Genomic DNA, 13,504 nt, shown 5'->3' on the forward strand with positions numbered 1-13,504 from the left:
GACTGTGTATCGCCTTGGGCCGTCGCTCCCAATAAGGAATCCATGACACTTGGTGGGATTGGCCCTCAGGCCCGTGAGGTCTGAGAACCTGTCCCGGATTTCCAAGTTCCTGGACATACCCTCCCACGAGTCACTCAGAATCACCAGGTCGTCCACGAACGCCAGTGAGGTGATGGCGGTGCCCTCAACACTAAACCCCACCCCCAGCTTCTCCAACATGTGGAGAAGTGGGTCGAGGGCCAGGTTGAAGAGCAGAGGAGACATCGGATCGCCTTGCTTCACACCCACCTTGATCCCGATCTTCCTGGTGTCGCCTTGAGCAGTTTTTATTGTCGAGAAGCAATTCCTGTAGGAGTCTCGGATGAGACCTCTAATCAACTCATCCACTCCACGTCTCTCAAGCACCTCGGCAATATGCTTGTGGGAGACAGTGTCAAATGCCTTGGTCAGGTCAACGAACACGACAGCCAACATTTTCCTCTGGGACTTACTTACCCGGATAAGTCCGTCGAGGATGGCCAGGTTCTCGGAGCAGCCTGGCGCTTCCGTGAAGCCCCGCTGGCGAGGGTGGATGGCGCAGGCCTCGGTCAGTCTCATGGTTAAGACTCTTGAGAACGCTCTCAAGACTACCGAGCCGATCGTAATCGGGCGCCAGTTGTTGATGTCGCCGGCTCTACTCTGATCGCTAGACTTGGGGATCAGGGTGGTTCGGCTCTGTTTCAGGCACCTCGGCAACCGCCCGCTGTACAGTATGGCGTTGAACAGGTCCGCCAGCTTCTCGCCCTTCTTATCCCACATAAGTAGGACGTTACGTCCAACGCCATCGGGACCAGGCGCACTCGCCTGGTCCATCTTCCGAAGCGCCTGTAGAGCCTCAGCCGGTGAGATGGGAGGGCATAGGGACGAGTTGTTCGCCTCCGGCAAGGAGGCCCAAGACTAACGAGGCTGTCGTCCCTCTCCCATATCCCCTTGTATGTCTCAGTGACCAGTCTGGGATCAATACGGCAAACCGTTTGTTCCCTGCCATCGAGCACCAACCTCGCAGCAGAGCTTCTGTTGCTCCGATACAGCGTCTGCATGTTCTTGTATCGGAGCCTCTTGTCCTTTTTGAGGCGTTTTTGATGATCCGACCAGGTCTTCCTTCCCGTACTCACGATCCGAGCGTGGCCCCGAGTCCGCAGTCTCGCGAGCACTTTCCTCAGATAGCCATCGATCGCCTTGCAGGAGGAGGTCAGTGGTGACACGCCATCAGCACTGTTCACCTGCAAGGTCTTTGTGAGGTGCTCCTTGACCAGGGCCACCGGGGCTCTGGGAGGCAGCTCCTCACTGAGGTCCGGCAACTCTCCTAAGGCAACCGCTGTGGGGGACTTATCCACAGTTTTACTCCTCAGCCTCCTGAGGCTCTTCCACTTCCGCTGTATCTGGGCCTTCGTCTAGTGGGGGAGGGCCGAAACCGCTGCCTCGAGGAACCCAGATTTTCCGCCGAGGTCGCTGTACACGCGCTCCAGGGTTGCCAGTTCGGCCTGGGTCCACCCACGGTCCACCCACTATCGGTTGCCTTAGCCTCCCGCACGCTCGCCTTGCTGACATACAAGCCCAGGTGTTTCCTCCTCTGATGGGCCGAGAGACCCCTCTGTGAGGAGAAAGATTTAGGGCATGTATCTCAGGCAAACCCCGTAATGGTACCCGCTCCGGATCGGGTTGCCCCACACTTCGCTGCGTGGCACGTCGCTCGGTGTGGGGTCTTATGAGTACCGGCATACTTGCCGCAGATGAAGAGAATCACCCTTGGCTTGTGTGCTTTCCTCAAGTGGGTCTGGGCGGCCCTCACCGAGCCCAGACTGGAGGCGCACAACCTGCACGGTTGGACTAGCCATGGCACCCGGAGGCCCACCATGACTGTCGATGGAAGACCCTTGCTAGCCAGCTTGGGTTTCCATCCATTCTCCGTGCTCAGGAAGATCATTCCCGCTCTCTTCCCAGCCAGGAAAAGAGCCCTTCTCGCAACCGATGGTACCTTTCTTGTAGGAGTCCCAGCCGGGTCCTCCTCCTTCTTCCGTCTGAGTAGTAGCCTACTCCGGACTACTACTCCGCTCGCCCTGTCTGCGCTGCCAGGAGCCGCCCCTTCTCCAGCCTCACGTGCCGTCGGCCGACAGACACGTTCACGGTCACGCCTCGGGGTTGACCACATCTTTCTTCCTATGACAGCAGGCGACCTGTCCTATCACAGTCAGTCAGATGTGTCAGTTGGCTTGTCGCTTGTCTTAGCTTTGATCGCAGTCAAGAGTGGTGGGTCTTGCACCCTGGCCCACTCAGAACTCTTTCAAAAGCAAACGGACAGCAGCCAAAGTTATCAGAACGAGCAAGATTAACTTAACTCGTTCATCCATTCATGCTTAGGGCGAGGTCAGAACGACCCCGCCTGGTACCCCTGCCATTGCCAAAAATTCGAGCGTCAGCACCTAGACACTCAATTTTATGGGCAGGGGCCACATCGGTGCAGACACCCTAGTGTCTTCCCGACGTTAGTTGTTCCCAGCGCTCGATCCTGACCACTGTTCCTTTTTTCCTTATTCCGGACATCGTTGCTGCACGCTACGATCTTTATTTTTGTTCCCAAATTTAAGTTGTTCATCTATAAGATCATTGGGGACAGACTAGGCTGATCCCACAGTGGATGCCCGTTGGTGCGCCCATCCGTGCTTCCTGGGTTACCCTCTTCACCGTACTCTCCACGAGTACGTTGCCGGCGGGACCACGAGGAGGTGAGGGGTCACTATGATGCTACCATGGCCAGAGCAGCTCTTACCCAAGGAGATACTCCTTGCCGGGTCATGGTTCTCTTCGTCTCCAGGGCTGCGGGTGGCCCCCAGGCCGTCACACATCCCAGGAGACCAGCGAAAGCGGTAATCATTTACCACTTGGCCTTTTAAGAGAGTCATAGTTACTCCCGCCGTTTACCCGCGCTTCATTGAATTTCTTCACTTTGACATTCAGAGCACTGGGCAGAAATCACATCGCGTCAACACCCTACGTGGGCCTTCGCGATGCTTTGTTTTAATTAAACAGTCGGATTCCCCTGGTCCGCACCAGTTCTAAGTCAGCTGCTAGGCGCCAGCCGAGGCGACCCGCCAGGACCCGCGTGAACGGGGCCCAACAGGCGCCGTAGCTGGGGAGATCCACGCCGACCGACCCGACCCCCCCCGGCCGACCCGCCTTCCTCACGGCGGCGGACACCGCCCCCCGAAAACCCCCGCCCGGTGACGCGCGCCGCACACCGCGCTTCCAGCGGGGGCGAGAGGGGGGCGAGAACTCCAGCAGAGAGCTGATCAGACTGAGAAGACTCAGTGGACAAACAGTGGCTGTGTTTTCAAAGACGGGTACGGTACGGCCTCAATGACAAACCATGTCTGCCAAAGTATTTGTTTCCTCCCTATGCAAAGTTGAGTCGTGGGTTGGACCATGCCTCAAGAGGAGGGATGATGGATACTATTTCACAACACTGGTTCACAAAGACTTTTACTAACTATGCCCCAAAATTTAGTCAATCATGTGTTATCTGTGCCACGAACAATATTGGCAGAAGTATTCAAACACCACAAGGTGCACACCCTTCACCAGATAAACCATTTGATCACTTACAGATGGATTTCATTGAACTAACACCAAGTGAAGGAAAGAAATATTGTCTGGTAATTGTTGACATGTTTTCCAAATGGATTGAAGTTTTTTCCTTCAGCAAATCAAGTGAAAGAAGCAGTACCAACTCCAGCCAAAGGACCCCTTCATGGCCGGCAGCCTTTTGACTGGATAGTGATGAAAGGCTTGGCGCTCTAAGCGGTGGACGGGCCCATTCCAGGTGCTGTTGACCACACAGACGGCAGTAAAGGTCGCTGAAAGAGTCACCTGGATCCATGCCAACCACTGCAAAACAGTTCCACCTCCACCAGAGACATCAACAACAGAGTAAGTCACCACAGCGCGATTGAGGACTCTACGAGAGCGTAGGCGGATCGCTGCTCTCAGGTGACCAACACAAAGACATCCACTCACAGACCAGGAAGAGAAGTAGAAGTGACAGTATCGGCATACTGTCCGACAAGAGCAGGCCGAGCTCCAACTAAGTGACGTGCTGAGTGAATCTTAGTGTCACCATCGTGGGATCTACGATGGAACCCGAACGATGACCGTGGAATCCATTCAGACGTCCTGGACGGTGTGGTTTGCTTGGTTCAATGTGTTTGTATCTTGTGGCTGTTGTTTGATCCCGTGTATCAGAGGTTTGATTGTCCACACGGTTGACAAATCTGTCTCTCATCAAATGACTCAGCAAACTATTCCTGATTGGATTCCACCACACCATGATGTTTCTGATCTTGATGAAGTCTCTGACTGTTAAGTTACAATAATAAAAGTTGCTTGCATTTATTATGGGATGCTTATGAGGTGGACAAAATATCAGAAACACCTCTATATATAATACAGTCCACGGTAACACCACCACAAGAAAGTACAATCTGAAAAACTAAGATGTAACTCAGTCGACACATAAACAACTAAAGTTGTATCAACAAGAAACTGAACATTTATTATTAAGTAAAGTAACTTACTGCAGTTCTATTTGCATGGTGTAATATTGTGTAGACAAAGCACCAATAAAATTGATTTTAGTGGCTTAGATGTTCAGATTTTGGGTTTAGACTGATCAACAAGGCATTTAAGATGCTTGAAATGTTTGTTCCATGGTACAATCTCCACAACATTTTCTTCCACGGTTTTTGTAAAATACAGCTTCACTTTGATTTGGCGAGAAGTAGCGGTTAGCTTTGTCTTAGTTGGCCTTGTCCTTGCTGAAACCTTCTTTTGCAGCTGGCTGATAATACTTTATCTGTAAGAGTCCTGTATTGTTATTGTTTCCGCTTCACGTTGACCAGATGTTTCTACTGCATAGGTTTGGGCTGTGATTGTGTTGCTGACCTTTGAAGGTCAAATATGTTCTCTAGAGTTAACCTGGTCTTTCAGGTTGGAAGAGGACATTGTGTACAGTGACTTACGCTGGGACCTAATGTTTCTTACAGTAACACTCATAACAGTTAAACACTGACATGAACACAGTCCGTTACAGTGTGTTCAGATATGTGAAGCAGAGTGAAGTTAAATCAGCCATTTAATAGGTAACAGATTCATTCATGCTTGTTAACAGGGATAAACCAGCTTGTCTGCTGTTACTGTAACATTCCTGAAGGTGGCAGCAGAGGAACATAAATGTAATATATATATATATATATATATATATATAAATATATATAAATATATATAAATATATATATATATATATATATATATATATAAATATATATAAATATATATAAATATATATATATATATATATATATATATATATAAATATAAATATATATATATATATATATATATATAAATATAAAAGAACTTGCATGGGATTAAATGACATCTTTTCTACTGTAAAGAATCCATTCTAGTTTTGGTATAATACTGTAGATATTGATGTTATAGAGAGTTATTGATATTGTAAAAAGGTACACAGTCATTTTAATGTATTTTATTTCATTTGTAAGTTTATTTTATTATGATTGTATCACTATACGACCACAATGTAAAGTCTTTCAAGCCAACATAGTAACCTACAGCAGAGAAGGATTTTCATGGTGTTGTGGGAGCAAGCTGTGCTGATCCGTCTGTCCGTCCTCCTGAACTGACTGGTTGTGTGTCTCATTATAGAATAAAAGACTTGAATCACCCTGACTCCTGTGCCATAGATGCTCATGACATATTGTTTTACAATGGTAAGAATGGTAGAATAGGTTGAGTTGCAGTGGTGTACATGATTTTAGTGGTTGTTTGAGAAATGAGTTACAAATGGATTTAAGACAGGTGATCAAAAGGCTTATAACAGTCTAGATTCCAAATCCAAGCAAGACAAATTCAAAGATTACATAAATTAATGCTCCTAATTTTTCTTCAAACCAATCAAACAGACCAGTGGTGACAGGGTTATGCAACGATTTGGCAATATTATTCAAGTGGTTAGTTATCTCTTGTATGGTGGCATTGTGGTCACGTATGAAAGTACAACATTCAGCTCCAATTAGTGCACAGGTTCTTCCTTGAGAAGCCAGTAAATAATCCAATGCAGCATGATTTTGTAAAGTCATCATTCTAACAGCAGTCATTTCTTGTGAGGGCATGGACATGCCTTTTGCAGTAGTGTTTGCAAGGTCTTCAACCAAATGAGAAAGGTCTCTTATTTGATCCAAAGCCGCCATGACTCTGTAACTTGGAATGAGAGCACCGAAAAATCTTGTCCATGGTGTTTGTGTGTGTGTGTACAAGTCTCTTTTAACATTGCGTGCTTCAGGTGGCACAGTAAAGACTCTCATGGCTTGTATCACATGACCCAGACCACATCTTCCAGACCATCCAGTAAAAATTCATAAGCTTTCATGCCACAAATCCAGTATACACCCTTTGGTAGTGGTATAGAACAATGACCGATCATTGTAGCAAGGTGATTATAATCATCAATGGGGTCTGATGATGGCTGTTGTTTTAGAGGCACATTCCTTTTTGACTTATCAGTGAGTTCTTCTGTTGAATTGTAAATTGTGTCACATTTGGATGTTCCTAAGTGAATAGTTCCTTTACCTTCAACACACCATTTTAATGTCTTTGGAACCATTGTGAGGGTGAGAGGGTTCAGGAGTCTTGCAGGAATAATTGTTGATTTGAGGTGGGTTGGGACAGGCACAGTGTTCGTAGGTTGAGTTAAAGTGTATTATGTGGCAGGTGTCACAGGAAGTAATGTGCAAGGCCATCAATGGAAGTCCGTCTGAAAAACAAAGCTACAACCTGACCAGTTAAAAATAAAATAAAACAAGCTGAATACAAGCCAAATTAAAGTTCTCTCTGTCTTTGCTAAGGCTTCCAGTGAAATGCAGATTATAAACAACATGTTCATGCTCATGAACGTTAATGTGAAGCAACCACCTTTTTGAATATCACCGTTTGGGTTTAGCCAAAACACTTTCCTGTTGCTTCATTTGTCCTTCATCTGTCCTGTCACCATGACGATGTGTTTCTTTGGCTTCTCTAAACAGGCATCAACATGCCGATGGCTTTTTATCTTCATCAACGTGCCTCAGTGTTTCAGCATAAAAAGGAACATATCATGTTGTAGCAATATTGGTTAATCAGATATGAAATATTCAGTTTAGACTGGCAGTTTGGAGACACACGTGGTTTTTTAGTTCATATTGATATCAGTAACTGACAGATGTTATTTCATCAGAAGCTCAGATAACCTGGAATAACATGTAAATGTATATCATTGCTTCACATTACATTGCATTGTATTCTGTTAAGATACAGAAGAGAAGATATGTTGCAGATTATATTTAAGGACCAGTGGAGATACTGATGCTTGTTGCATTGAACCTTTGTCCAGACATTTTACTGCCTAGTTCATAATACATGTGCTCGATTGGAAGAGCAAACAGAACTGAAGTGAAATATGAAATACTTTTGTCTTCACCTGGTTAATACTGAGAATATTTGTTTTATGACCAGATTGTTGTGAGAATGTGTTTCAGGCTGGTTTCTCTGAGCTGCAGGTTTAGTGTTTTTCATACTTTTCACCCTCCAACTGGTGAAGTATCAGTTTTTGGGTCATGGAACAGATCTATGTTTTGGGACTTTAAGCCCACGTAGCTCTGTAGTGTTTTTTGTTTGTATTTGGTCTGCTGGTATTTAAGGCTTTCTTGAGCCTGCTTGTGTTTTTGGTTGTCTGTTTGCACTGTTTCCCTCCTGTCTTCCTGTGCTCTTCCCCAGCCTGCTTTTCCCTCACACCTGTCCTGCATTCAGCCTCGTAGGCCCTGCCCTTTTCTCAGTGTTTTCCCCAACCTATCAGCTTCTTTCCTGTTCTCCTGTTTCATCTCCTCCTTAACCTCACTTGAGTTTCTCAGCCCATCTCCCCACCTGCACCTCATCTCCTCGTTAGTTCATTTAGTATTTCAGTCTTGTGTTTTAGTTCAGTCTTGTTGGATCATTTGTAGCTCAGTTTTGTTCTGTCCTGTTCAGTTTTGCTTTGCCTGCATTTCTGAGACTTAATAAAGATAATTCTTCAGTTCCTGTGCCTGATGTCTCCTGCATTTGGGTCCATCTGCTCTGCTACTATGAACTCCTGTACTAAAAGTGAACTTTATAAATGTAGAAAAACAACAGTCAGTCACTTTTTAAATCAATTTAATATGATTTATTTCTGGCTTCAGGTTTATTTCTCCCAAAAAAGAACAACTCTGCTTGAAACATCTTGATATTTCAGTAAAAGCAATAAGTAGTAAATCATCAGAAATTGTTCTGGGCTGCTGTTTTTATTCCAGATCATCTTCATCCAGGACTTCAAATCTGTGATTGGCTGAGAATTCTGGAGGACACCTCAATCTTCCCTGTGGTGCAGAGAGGCAGAAAGAAAGGTTAAAACACTTAACACTTATTTTAACACTTTAATGTCCTAAAATTAAAAGCATGATAAAAACAAAACCTGGATTTTTTCACCTATTTTCACTTTTATTTGAATACAAATATAAATAATTTTGCTACAAATATAAATACTGGGCTCTCTGCACATCACTAGTAAGAATACAATTCAACATGTAATTTTCAATAATAAATGAATAATGAATGAATATTTACTTGGCTTTAAATTGAAGAATTGAGGGAATTTTCTGTTTTTCCCTGAATTCAGTACCAAATTATATTTTTCTTTCCAGGATACTTGCATGGAAGTAATTAGGACCATGAAATAGTGTGAACCAATCCTTGGCTGGAAAAGTTCAGTTAATATAGTATTTTGTTTTTATGGTTCCATAGCCTTCAAATAATTTCAGAGAACTTTGCAGCTTGGCAGTGATCATAGGGAAAATGGAGACTGTTTAACTGGAACACTTCTAATTAATTAATTCCAATTTTTTAGCCAGCAAAACCTAAAGTATTTTAGTAAGTGCACAACAGGTCAGTTGATCATGCAAAAATGTGAAATTTGTCAACATGGTAAAAATGAAATTCATCATATCCTGCAAGGTTTGAAACTATTTTGATTCTCCAGACCTTCTAACTATAGCACACTATGTACTCGTAATATATCACATTTGTTAACCCAACAGATTTTAACAGCTAATTCTCACCTCATTTATCTCCTGTTTGAGCCACGGGAGATTTGGCTTGAGACACTTCGAACCGTTGTCGGTTGTAATCCTAGAAACAGGAATTAGAGAAATGAAACAATTAGACATTTTTACCTGAATGTTGGCTGATGCTTCTATCCACAACACCTTATTAAACATAAGTCCCACTGTGTTTTTTTTTATTAAATATTGACTTGAAGAGAGCCCAGTATTCCTCTGCTGTTGTTACAGCAGTGTCTTAAGTGTCTAATATCAATCAATCAATCAATCTTTATTTATATAGCGCCATATCACAACAGAAGTCATCTCAAGGCACTTTTCACATAGAGCAGGTCAAGACCGTACTCTTTAATATACAGAGACCCAACAATTCCCCCATGAGCAGCACTTGGCGACAGCGGTAAGGAAAAACTCCCCTTTAACGGGTAGAAACCTCAAGCAGACCCCGGCTCTTGGTGGGCGGCCATCTGCTTTGACCGGTTGGGTTGAGAGAGAGAAAGAGAGAGGGAAAGGGGGAGGGGGGACAGAAGAAAAACAATGACAACAACAACAACAACAACAACAACAACAACAACAACAACAACAACAACAAGCACAAGCAGCAACAGCCAGGGAAGGATGCCATCAGGACTGTGAAGGACCGCGAAGGTTCGGCCCAGAACCCAGGGGTTCCTGTGAGATGAGAAAGCACAAAAAACTCCGGGGAAGAAGCAAAGTTAGTGACATGCATTGATGTTACATGAATACATACAGATGGAGAGGAGGAGGAGGAGAGAGGAGCTCAGTGCATCATGGGAAGTCCCCCAGTAGTCTAGGCCTATAGCAGCATAACTAAGGGCTGATCCAAGGCGAGCCTGGTCGGCCCTAACTATAAGCTTTATCAAAAAGGAAAGTTTTAAGCCTACTCTTAAACATAGAGAGGGTGTCTGCACCCCGGACTGAATCCGGTAGATGGTTCCATAGAAGAGGAGCCTGATAGCTGAAGGCTCTGCCTCCCATTCTACTTTTAAAGACTGTAGGAACCACCAGTAAGCTGCATACTGGGAGCGCAGTGTTCTAGTGGGATAATACGGTACTATGAGCTCTTCAAGATATGATGGTGCCTGACCATTAAGGGCTTTATAAGTTAGGAGAAGGATTTTAAATTCTATTCTAGATTTTACAGGAAGCCAATGTAGTGAAGCTAAAATGGGAGAAATGTGATCTCTTTTTCTAGTTTTAGTCAGAACACGTGCAGCTGCATTCTGGACCAGCTGGAGAGTCTTTAGAGACTTGTTAGGGCAGCCTGATAATAAGGAATTACAATAATCCAGCCTAGAAGTAACAAATGCGTGAACTAGTTTTTCTGCATCTTTTAGGGACAGGATGTGCCTGATTTTTGTGATATTACGTAAGTGAAAAAAGGCAGTCCTTGAGATTTGATTTATGTGGGAGTTAAAGGACATATCCTGATCAAAGATAACTCCCAGATTCCTTACGGTGGTGCTGGAGGCCAGGGTAATGCCATCCAGAGTAGCTATATCATTAGATAATGTGTTTCTAAGGTGTTTAGGGCCAAACACAATAACTTCAGTTTTATCTGAGTTTAGTAGTAGAAAATTGCAGGTCATCCAGGTCTTTATGTCGTTAAGGCATGTTTGGAGTTTGTTTAACTGATTGGTTTAATCAGGCTTCACTGATAAATATAATTGGGTGTCATCTGCATAACAATGAAAATTTATGGAGTGTTTCCTAATAATATTACCTAAAGGAAGCATATATAAGGTGAATAGAATTGGTCCAAGTACAGAACCTTGTGGAACTCCGTGTCTAACTTTTGCCTTCATGGAGGATTCATCATTAACATGTACAAACTGAAATCTGATAAATAGGACTTAAACCAGCTTAATGCAGTTCCTTTAATGCCAATTAAATGTTCCAGTCACTGCAAAAGGATTTGATGGTCAATTGTGTCGAATGCAGCACTAAGATCTAACAGGACAAGTATAGAGACAAATCCTTTGTCTGATGCAGTTAGGAGGTCATTAGTGACTTTCACCAGTGCTGTCTCTGTGCTATGATGCCTCTAAATCCTGACTGAAAATCCTCAAATAAACTATTGTTATGTAGAAAGTCACATAACTGATTAGAGACTGCTTTCTCAAGGATCTTAGAGAGAAATGGAAGGTTAGATATAGGTCTATAATTGGCTAAAACACCTGAATCAAGAGTAGGCTTCTTAAGAAGAGGTTTAATTACAGCTACTTTAAAGGACTGTGGTACATAGCCTGTTACTAAAGACAGATTGATCATATCTAGTAAAGAAGTGCTCACTAAGGGTAAGGCTTCCTTAAGCAGCCTAGTTGGGATGGGATCTAAGAGACAGGTTGATGGTTTAGCTGAACAAATCATTGAAGTTAGTTCAGACAAGTCTACTGGAGACAAACAGTCCAAATATATGTCAGGATTTACTGCCGTTACCAAGGTCCCTGTGTTTGGGGAGAGAACGGTGCCTGTTGAGGGCAGGAGGTGGTTAATTTTGTCTCTAATAGTTAGAATTTTATCATTAAAGAAGCTCATAAAGTCGTTACTACTGAGAGCTATAGGAATACATGGATCAGTAGAGTTATGACTCTTTGTCAGCCAAAGTGCTGAAAAGGAACCTAGGGCAGTTTTTATTCTCTTCTATTAATGCTGAGTAATAGGCGGCTCTGGCATTACAGAGGGCCTTCCTATATGTTTTAACACTATCTTGCCAGACTAAGCGAGATTCTTCTACTTTGGTGGAACACCAAATCCTTTCCAATGTTCATGATGTTTGCTTTAATTTGCGGGTTTGGGAGTTATACCATGGAGCTAACCTCTTATGTTTTATTATCTTCTTTTTTAAGGGGGCGATGGAGTCGAGTGTTTGTCTTAGTGAGCCTGCAGCACTATCAATAAGATTATCAATTTGGGAGGAACTAAAGTTAACATAAGAGTCCTCTGTAGTATTGAGACATGGCAGTGAATTCAGTACTGATGGAACTGCTTCCTTAAATTTATCTACAACACTATCAGAGAGACATCTAGTGAGGACATTTTTGTCTAATGGTGTGTAATCCAGTAATAGGAATTCAAAAGTTATTAAAAAATGATCTGATAAAATAGGATTTTGTGGAAAAACTATTAAATGTTCAATTTCAATCCCATAAGCCAGAACAAGGTCTAGGGTGTGGTTAAGACAGTGAGTGGGATTATTTACACACTGAGAGAAGCCAATTGAGTCTAATAATGAGATAAATGCAGTACTGAGACTGTCATTATCAACGTCCACATGAATATTAAATCACCTACTATAATTACTTTATCTGTACTAAGGACTAAATACGACAAAAACTCTGAGAATTCAGATAAGAGTTCAGAGTACGGACCAGGAGGACGGTTCACTATAACACATAGAACTGGCTGTAAAGTTTTCCAGGTTGGCTGAGAGACTAAGAACAAGACTTTCTGATGAGTTATAATGAAGTTCAGGTCTAGAGTTGATAATGAGGCTGTGACTCCTCCTCCTCGGCCAGTGTCTGGAGGAATGTGAGTATTAATATGACTGGGAGGACTGGATTCATTTAGACTGACATGTTCTTCATGACACAGCCAGGTTTCAGTAAGACAATCAATCAATATGATGATCTGAGATTAAATCGTTTATTAATACGGCTTCAGATGACAGAGATCTAATGTTCAAGAGTCCACATTTAATTCTCTTATTTTGTTGTACTATTGCAGTAGTGGTTTTAATTTTTACTAGATTTTCATGAATGACTCTTCTTCTGTTTATTTTAGATTCAATAGATTTAAGTGGTCGGGGGACAGACACAGTCTCTATGTGGTCGGGGGACAGACACAGTCTCTATGTGGTTTTGGGATCAGACACAGTCTCTATGTGGTCGGGGGACAGACACAGTCTCTATGTGGTTTTGGGGGACAGACACAGTCTCTATGTGGTTTTGGGGACAGACACAGTCTCTATGTGGTCGGGGGACAGACACAGTCTCTATGTGGTTTTGGGATCAGACACAGTCTCTATGTGGTTTTGGGGACAGACACAGTCTCTATGTGGTTTTGGGGACAGACACAGTCTCTATGTGGTTTTGGGATCAGACACAGTCTCTATGTGGTTTTGGGGACAGACACAGTCTCTATGTGGTTTTGGGGGACAGACACAGTCTCTATGTGGTTTTGGGGACAGACACAGTCTCTATGTGGTTTTCGGATCAGACACAGTCTCTATGTGGTTTTGGGATCAGACACAGTCTCTATGT

The sequence above is a fragment of the Thunnus maccoyii genome, chromosome 4, assembly GCF_910596095.1.
Source record: "Thunnus maccoyii chromosome 4, fThuMac1.1, whole genome shotgun sequence".
In the NCBI taxonomy this organism is placed as follows: domain Eukaryota; kingdom Metazoa; phylum Chordata; class Actinopteri; order Scombriformes; family Scombridae; genus Thunnus; species Thunnus maccoyii.